Source organism: Pinus tabuliformis, chromosome 1_1 (assembly GCF_031772625.1).
Source record: "Pinus tabuliformis cultivar Carrire ecotype Pingquan chromosome 1_1, CPIR1, whole genome shotgun sequence".
NCBI lineage: Eukaryota > Viridiplantae > Streptophyta > Pinopsida > Pinales > Pinaceae > Pinus > Pinus tabuliformis.
In genome coordinates this window covers 212,372,244-212,382,676 of record NC_142297.1, presented here as the reverse complement: position 1 = coordinate 212,382,676, position 10,433 = coordinate 212,372,244, and the positions used below count along the sequence as shown (strand labels likewise).

General features: G+C 35.0%; 1 non-coding gene across 1 annotated transcript; it reads right to left on the bottom strand.

Annotated features, from left to right (window-relative positions):
- Window positions 1-9,851: 9,851 nt before the first annotated feature.
- TRNAR-CCG (transfer RNA arginine (anticodon CCG)) lies at window positions 9,852-9,925 on the bottom strand. The gene has a single exon. It is a non-coding gene; the product is annotated as a tRNA-Arg (tRNA).
- Window positions 9,926-10,433: the final 508 nt, after the last annotated feature.

Genomic DNA, 10,433 nt, shown 5'->3' with positions numbered 1-10,433 from the left:
AGGGAAGGATTTGAGTAACTCCAAATCTATTTTTATGGACTAGTGGATTATTATAGTGAAATATACATGACCTTTAAGATTTTCCATCCACAATATTGTGTTATAATACTTCTAACGTTTGTGTTAATAAAAGAGTTGATGCCTTCCTTTCCTTGAATAATACGTTTCTTCTCTTCTCCCTGAACTACTCCCTTAGTTGTGATGCCTCAATCAACCTTCCAAGTAAATAGTTAAGGGTTTAATCCTCTAAGTTTCAGTGATTGAATTTTTCATCTTCATGTGCCACTTTCAATTACATAATGGTTTCAACTCATGTGATAATTAACTCAGTTATCCATTTGAAAAGATCATGATCAACGAAATACATGATTCTCATTGCAATATATCGTTGACTCACTTAGTACTACTAAATAGGCCTCCTAATATAACTAATACAAGTCAATTAAATTAACAAAAATATTATAGCCCATTGTCTGGTCACCATATGATGGTTCTTAGCCAAATGATGCTCAATCCAATGGAGCTAACTCATTAAATTATAATTTTTTATTGATCTAAAACATTTGATCAAATTAAAATATTTTAATGTTTATAGCAAAGGACAATGGAATAAAACTACAAATTACACTTATTTGATAAAAGAGGGTGATAAGGGGAAGGAACCATCCTCAGAGCAACCCACAAATTCTACTAAGGAAGTTCTTATTGAAGTGCTTAATGATCCTGATTGGTTTGCTGATGATAATTTGTACATGTCTCCTGACCTAATCGTAAAATTCAATAAGCTTATGGTTAGAACAAATGAAGAAATTTCTCACTTGATTCAAATTAGAAATAAAATTCATGATATTAAAGATGGGATCAACATGTTCAACCAACATATTCAGAGATATCAAGTAATAACCATATTTTAATGTGATTTTTTTAATGTCATAAGCTCAATAATGAATGTTTGTTTTTAACTTTTACACTATCTAATTGGAAAACCATTTTCTTTCTTATATAGGATTTTTTGGCAGAGATCACACCACAACATACAGACACCACAAGGAAGCCAAAATAGGAGCATGGGGTATCCATTCCAATAGTGTCAATTAGCACACGAGGTAAATAAAAATCTAATGCTATTTTTATTAATGAATAATAACAAAAAATATCGATCTAACATTTCTTTCTTGTTACAGTTGATGATCCACCCCTCTTGTGGCAGCCTCGACAACGTTATGAATACATGACCAGGCCATCAAACAAAGAAAAATAAAAATAAAAATTATTGATGTTACTAGTTATATCATTCAAACATAACGTACCATATTATGAAAACATATTTTTGATGATAAATTTTTTTGAGATGAAGTATTTTGTGCCTATGATTAATGAATGAATGAATGAATGTTAAATGTTAATGAATAATTGCTATATGTCTCTTTATGTTCTTAGAATTCCGATGTCTTGATGTACATTTGGTAGAGTATGGTTTCTGGAATTCTTCGAACAAGACTTAAGCTTAGAATGAGGTCATCAATATCGTTGATCTTGGATTTCTTTTATGGACGGGTGTGCCCTCTTTCAATAGTGATTTCAACTCTCTTTGAAAAGGTGACAATGGAAATCCTTTTAGGGCTTCCATAAGATACTCATGCACGTCTTTCAACTTGCTTGAGACTATAATCACTAAAAACTTGTCCTAAAAGAAGGCTTGATAGACGGATTTTAAAGACTTCAGATCTTGTAAAATTACCGCATACCTTCATTTACTTTATCAAGATGTTTAGCATTTATTGAGCTCATCAAATAGCATTTAGATCTGTCAAGGTTAGAGTCCTTAAGCTCTCACTCTTCTTGGGTAAGTCTGAGGTTATGTCACAGAGAAGAGGGCTAGTAGAATGAACCCATAACTTCAGTTTCTTGTTTGATAGTCTCGATCTAGGGAGAGAAGGTCTTCTAGATATTTGCTCATCAAGAAAAGTGCTTAAATCCCTCCAAAACCCCTTGCTTATTTCTATGTATACTATCAACCTTGTCTCTGTAATTGGGGATTGTAAGTATGCCCAAATTATTTTTCTTCTTGCTTTCACAAATTCAGATTAAGGAATTCACTCTTCTTGAGATGAGATGGTGCCATGTTGATCTTCTTTTCTACCCTCACTTCAAAACTTGACTCTACTACCATGTTGAGAAATATAGGGCAGAGAGTTAGCTTAATTATTAACTTAATTTCCCTTTAATCTTGGACACTTTCTTGAGATTTAGATCCTTCCATGGCTTTGGTTACAAATCAATGTGATGGGTCATTCATAGATTTATAACCCAATACAATCATCATAGATTCGTAGCTGATCCATCCTGTATAGCACAAATAAGTTGGTAGATCATCACTTTGGTCCATACAGATAAAGAGGCATTTAGGGTTAGGCTATACATCAGGGACATGTTATCCCACCCAAGCTTGATAACCCTTGTTCACTAACCTCAAATACAAGGAGGGTGTAAAATACCATATATTTGATAAATTCGTGGTATAAGTGAATTAACTTTGTTACGAAAACTAAGAGCCTATAATCATATTCCCATGTTAAACTAATCCTTTACACAATTCGTGAGCATGATAATTCAACCATATACTACTTTGTATCCCTATCCCACTCCACCATACACTTCCACACTCCTAATTTAGGTGCTATTTACTCCTTCTTCAATGCGTAATCGCAGTAATTTGTGATTATGATGACAATTTAAGTACATATGTGTGTAATGTCCATGGTGGGATGTATGAATTGTCCTCCCCAAATTTCTTGTCAATGATTATAACCTTAAATGGGCTAGCACTGCTCTATCCCATCATCACAAAATGACCCAGCAAATGGAAATTTATAAATTTTTTCATCATCGCTTCACACTATCTCATGGATGACCCTTTCTATAGATTATATTTATGAATTTATGAAAATTCATCCCCTCTACCTATCCTATGATTTATTGTGACAATAAATGAATAAAGGTCAACTGACGGATCTTTGTTGACAACATCACCTACTTATAAATTATATTGTGTTCACCTATTCTCATAATTAATCATAAGATAGGTAAAGGGTATGACCTACTAGAAATTCATGTTTATAATCTGTAGAACAAGTCATCTACGAAATAGTGTGAAGTGATGATGACAGACATCATAAATTTTCATTGGTCAGTTCATTTTGAGAATCTGGTGATAATAGACCAATACTAGCCTATTCAAGGTTATAATCATTGATGGGCAATGTACGAGGGACAATTCATGCATCCCATCATGGACATTACACTCATATGTACTTAAATTGTCTTCATAATCACAAATTGTTGTGAATTGATAACTAATATAAATCAGAAAATGCAACCAATATATAGATTAGTTACAATAAATATAGTACAAAATATAACAACCATTCCAATAGTGTCAATGAGTGCACGAGGTACATAAAACTCTAATGTTATTTTTATTAATGAATAATAAAAGAATAAATCAATTTAACAGTTCTTTCTTGTTACAACTAATCATCCACCCCTCTTGCGGAAACCTCAACAACGTCATGAGTACATGACCAAACCATCAAAAACAAAAAGAAGAAAAATAAATGATTGTACTCGTTATATCATTAGAAACATCATGTACCATATTATGAAAACATATTTCTGATGAGAAATGTTTTTGAGATGAAGTATTTTGTGTCTATGATTAATGAATTAATGTATGAATTTTATATGTTAATAAATAATTTCTATATGTCTCTTTATGTACATGACCTTATTTCATATTATGTAAACATCTTTTTATTGATTAAATTTATTGAGATGAAATATTTTATGGATCTGCAAATGAATGAATGAATGGATGGATGTTTTCCATTTATTTTTTTATGTATCTTAATGTCTTTCTTTCAAATATTTCCTACACAGTAGAGAGATTGGGTATTGGGGAATTGAGAGTGATGTGGGGGGGGGGGGGAAGGAAGAGCATGAGAGCTTCCACCTTGATGTGGTTGGCCTTGTTCAATAGAGAATAAATGAAGATTTGGATAATCTTGGAGAAAAACACCCTTAATCCAACAGAGAAACAACAAATTCAATGTTGACTTTGTTATCGCTTCATCGAGTGGACGGAGGTTTGCTCCAAGATTAAAGTACTCTAACAATTTATTTTTGAAACCAAGAGGATATCATTAAGGTATTCATGCACGAAATTTATTTTAATTATTATTTATTTGTGCAATTAAATTTAATGTTTGGTCAAATTTAATATAAGTCTACCTCATTGATCTCATGACTATATGTAGGACAACTAGTTTCAATTTAGATGTTGAAGTGGAACAACAATCTAAAGCAAATAGCTCAAAATGGTAAGGGTTTAGGTGAGAAAAAAAAATTGTTTGATATTTGTGTTGTATGTATTAGCTGAGTGGGTGTTACATAAAGTTTTATAAGAAATAACAAATGTTTCCATGAAAAACATTCAAGTAGTATTTGTCTTTCTTTGACAATTGTGTTTGTATTTGAGTGAAAAACCATAAACTATGATTTTTCATGCATGGAAGTAGGAGAAACTATTACTCTATTAATTGGGCATAAGGCACTAGTATGATTTTTCTTCTATTTTATTAATTATTTATCTCATCCAAATTATCCCCCTTCCTTTGTTTTGTAGGTACTTTCATTCACATATCTGGATTTGAAAGATTAACTAGGGTTGGAGTCATATACGCAAAAAAACTCATCGAAGTAATTTTCAAATTTAACCCACCAAGTTCTTGGATACTAAGTGCATGATTTAGTTTTGTGTTGCATTTTATTTCAAGTAATTTTTTCTTTCTACATTGCAAATCTTCCAAGACCATAGATGTTGAGAAAAACTAGGGAAAACAAAATTAGAGTTTCTTTTATAATGTTTTCTCTTATTATATTGACAATTCTTGTGATATAATGTTAGTTCATCATCATCATCATTATTTTTTGTTCATCATCAATACAAGGTCAATAAAGAAGATCACAATGCGAACAAGAACACTATAAATAGGCTCCAGGTAAGGGAAAAACCCCTCCATAGGGGAAAAACCCAAAAAATTATCTTCTTATAGAAATTCAAGGAAGACTTCCAAGACCTTTGATCAAGACAACTCACCAAGTGATAGGCCAGCCACCCAAGCAACAATGCTTCTCTCTATAACTCAGTTTTCTTCTCTTCTCTAGCTCAAAATCTAAACAAAGATAACTTTCTTCCCATATGTGTGAGCTTTCCAAATAAATAATTGATGCACACACCAATTAAGTAGACCTTCTTGCTTTCCTCCCTATCCTTCACCTCTTTCTCACTTATAATTTTCCCCAAGCTTCTTGAAGAGATCGAATTCCTTGGTTGACTCAAATGAGGTCCAATACCTCTCCTTTATATAGCCTTTTGGTGGGGTTCAAGTAACTCTTATGGATCAGAAGCAAACAAAAAAAGGAAATGGAAATCCAAAGTGATTAAAATGATCTAAATTAGTTCAACTTATGTGTGTATGTGAATGATAAGAATATAGAATTAATCATATATAAAATCCATCCAAGCTTTTGCATATGGATTAGGATTAAATCATGATCATTGTAAAATTCTTTTGAAACCTGCATAAGTTAAATCAATTCACAACAAATACATCAGATTAAAAGTAATGAAAATATTAACAAAACAATTGCATAAGACTCTCATTATAATGTTTTAAATAATGATTGAAGAAAAGTTACAAACTTCCATAAAACTTACAAAAAAACCATACTGAGAAAATCTGAAAATGACTTTTATTCTTTTGTAGAGAAAATTCATATAAAGTTGAAGTCAGTCCTCAAAGTTCACTCATCACAATCTCCCTTACAAATGTTGATCTATCAACTGTTGGCTACATCACTATTCCTATTCCTCTTGCAAAACTAAGTTTACAAAGAAAAATAAGAATGCATAGAGGAATCAAAGTCACTCTCTGCTTGACCAAGAGCCTTCTAACACATATTTCATTAAATTTGCAAGTATTTGATTACACGGCCTTCAACAACATTCATTCTTTTGTAAATCATCATATTAACTTGATTCAACATTAAAATAATTTTAGTAATTTCAAACCAATTAGAGATCATGAATGGGTCAAACATCGGGTTGTTATGTACAATAGTATCAATACACAATAGGAGTGTGAAATCAAACTCTTAGAAGAAATTGATTTAAGCTAAATCATATTAGTATGTCAAACATCAAATAAAGATACTATAGTTATGGATAACATACTAGATTCCTCGATGTTTATATTTTATGCCAGGCAACTCTAACCCCCTTTCCCCCAGCCTACGGGGGATTTATTGATTGAATGATAGTGATGTGAGGATGTTATTGTAAATGGCAAGGATAGGTGTCCCTTTCATTGCATTGAAACTAGTCTACTAAAACCTTAGTAAAATGTTCTTATGCTCAATTTCCTATGGTCCCTTTGTGCCTTTATGAAGCACTAATGAGGGGGCCATCATTCATCTTCATAGCATGAAGACATCCACTATAAAAGTTATACATTGTTGATCTAGGTATTTCAAGAAGGTTAGGCACCATTGATCTATCTCCACTCAAATGGGTATTCAAGTCATTCCATTATGATGGCCAATGTCACAAATTGAAGTAAACAAGAAACTTTAGTGGTGACTTCTTGTAAGTAGTGGAGGAAAGGTTTTCAAATATTAGCATAGTTGATGGTATAGTGGATATTTATCTCTCCTTTTCGACATTTTCAAAACCAATAGTAGTCTCGATGTAAATTTAGTGTCAACCAATTGTATGGAAAACCATGATTGACCATTACTTTCACTAAGAATAGAAAATGATAAGCATTTTTAATGGGGAATAAATAAATGTGAAACATAACTCATGTCTTTTAGTTGAAATTTATATAAGTCCCCGTGTTCTTTAATTATTAAATAATAATGTAATTGCAAATAAATTATCATTAAGATATTTATTTTGAAGATTAAATATGTATTAAAAGGCATTCATCTATGACACTTGATTTTTCATGTAGACTGAATAAACCACTTAAAGCTTATTATCAATTAATTCTAATTATTTTTGTATAAGATATATCTTTACTTACATTAGTAGATTTATTTCAAAAATAAATTAGATTTATAAACTTATACGAATACATATAACTAAATGAAATTTAATAAATAATTTTTGAGTCTTGTTGGATTCTATGAGATTATTTTAAGTACAAATAGTTTATTTAAGAATTGAAATTTACAAAATGTTAATATTGATGGGAAAAGAATGTCATATGGTGAAAAAAGTTTAAAGGCATCCATCTATGGCCCATCTCCTGAATGAGATTAAATAGTCTAATTAATGCTCATTGTGAATTCATTAAACCATGTTTTATTAGAAAATTCATTTTCTTAACATGGTTTTTTATTCTAGAAATAGCAATTTCACATATATACATTCATATTAAACCACATGATAGCTAAATAAAAATAAATTAATGGTTTCTTGACTTATTGACTTATATGACATGATTGCATATAGGAATAAGACCTTGAAGAAGACCAAGGGTGGGCAGAGGACGTGGAGCCAAGACTTGGTAAGAGGCAAAGGTATCTTAAGCCTAGGGCACAAGAAGTTTTTATCAACTAGGAAGAGGACTTCCAGTGGAAAGATACCATGGACATGGCAGCGACAGTCCTGGTAGGCAGAGTCAGGGGACAAAATTACTCTGTGGCAAGACTTAAGCAGTGGGTCACGAAAATCTGGGGCTATCATTTGGTCGATCTGCCTTTTGTACAAACCTTTGTCCGTCGTTGGTTTGCTCTACGATTTGCATGAGTAGAACACACCAATTGGGTATTATCGTCCTTCTGGCACATCGAACAGGCCCAGGTAATGCTAAGGAGATGGAGTCCGCGTTTTGACCGAGACAGAGAACAGCTTGGGGCTGGGCCAATTTGGGTTCACCTCCCTAGATTTCCACTCCATTTCTAGACCAAAGACATCTTCAGGAGAATTGGGAATTCTCTGGGTACCTATCTAGACTATGATAGATCTTATCTCTCTACTGGGATTATGGCATATGCACAAATACTGGTTCACCTGGACATCAGAGGAGGGTTGCAGGAACAAGTCACCCTATGATGGAGGAACTACAACCGCACCCAGATACTTTACTATGAGGGGGTCCCTTTCCGATTCAGATGATGCCATAGGTTGGGACACCTCTGTAGGGATTTCCCTATACTCACGAAATCAAAGGCTAGCAACAAGGGGAAGTCATCTCCCTTAGTAAGAGCTCAGACACAGGCGGATCACTCAGATGAGGCAGAGCAAATGGACACTGATGCAGCTGGATCCATTCCGGCCTTGAAAACTCCGAAGAAGTAGTAGAAAACACCTCTTCGGTGTCCTTCACCTCCACTAACCAGGTCTAAGGCAGCCGCTGGAGTCGCGCTATCTTTGGGTATGTCTATTCCTAACCCTTTCTCTGCATCAATTACTAGTACTTCTGCTCATAAGGGTAATACTATGGGAGCTCGGTAGAACTCGGATATATTGCAACCTAGTCTAAGTCACCCTGTATTCCCCCTCAATTCCCATGTGCCTATTACATCATGTACTCCCCCTACCACCTCTGAGGAAATGCCATGGGAATTGAACCCTGGAACTGACCCCACCCCTCACAGATACCACCTCTACTCACATTCTTGGTCACAGGCTCCAGATGCTATAGGCATTGGACTTGTCCCTCCCTCCACCACTCTAAAGCTCCCATGAGGTAGACCTTCCTCCCTGTCAAAAGCTAAACAGAAGGCAGGAATGGAGGTGGCCACGGGCAAACAACTTACTCTCAATAGGGTCCCTAGAGCATAGATCCCCTTGGAGCCGTCTCCACCATGAAGGTCCTCTCCTTCAATTGTAGAGGGATTGTTAGTCCTGAGAAAAAACTAGCACTGCAAAGGCTTCTCCAGAAGGAGCTGATCGACATGGTCTTACTACAAGAAACCCTGGGTGTCGCCAATACCATTTCCCCTCTATTGGAATCCATGCTCCCAGGATGGAATTTCCAAGCCATTGATGTAAATGACTGCTCGGGGGGCATCGCCCTAGGATACAATCCTCGCTCGATTAAACTAAATGGCACTTGGGGTGGCATCGGGTTCATTGGAACGGATATCTACTCTATCGTTCTATGATCAGAAATCAAACTGGTGAATGTCTATGAGCCTTGTCACAACTGGGAGAATTTCTGGGAGCAACTATTATCATCCAACATCCTGCAACCTAACAACATCATTCTAGGGGGAGACCTAAACTTCTCTCTGGGCTTATCAGAGTCATGGGGGAACCATGCCCAAGTTGACCCCTTATCGGTCTTCTTCGAGCACCTCCTAGATCTACACAGTCTCATTGATATCCCATCTGCCAAACTTGTCCCAACCTAGAGGAATAGAAGAAGCGGGGAGGATAGTCTTGCTAGGAGTCTCGACCATTTCCTCATCAAGGAACGATTCTTGGAGCAAGATTTCACTTAACTCCTTTATTAATAATTATTTCTCGCAAGGACGAGGTCTGCTCGACATGGACCGAACGTAAACAATCAATTTTTATAGAAATATCCTACAAAAAGTCTTCTGTTATTGGGGAGCTAGATACACTCTCATTGTATAATGTTCTTTATATTTCCATTCATTATTGATTAGGAATCTGAAGTATCGATCTGGGATTATGATAGAATACTTTATCCTATTATACAAAGATTCTCTCCTATACCGCGATGGAAAGGAATTTTCATTTAAAATACAACATCTTTTGGGCTAGAAGGGATTTGAACCCTTGACTTCACGGTCCGGAACCATGAGCTCTGATCCACTGAGCTACCAACCCTATCGAATGATCTATAAGATCTAGCAGGTGGGATCGGGTGGAATATGAGACCATCTGCTAATATATCTTGACATTCTGGACGATATAAGAAAACCACGAGCCCCTTTCAAATTCAACTCCTCCTGGTTGAAGGATAATTCCTACACCTGCCTCGTCATAGACTTTTCAAAGGCCCACCCACCTGTTGCCAGAGGGAACATCACAGAAGGGTTCGTCGCCAACCTAAAGGAATTGAAGAAGCTATCTAAGATATGGGCACATAAAAAGAGGTGTGTAGAAGAGCAACTGTTAAAAGATATTGAATTAGAAATTGCCGACTTGGAGGAAAACAGTGGGGGTATCTTCCCATCAAATGAGCTCAGGGATAAGCTCACAGACTTAACAACCAAATGAGGGAACATACTTAAGGAAAGGGAGGAAACCTAGAGACTACGGAGCAGAGTGATATGGCTGAAGGAAGGAGATGATAACTTGAAATTCTTTCATAAATTTGCAAACAGAAGAAAAG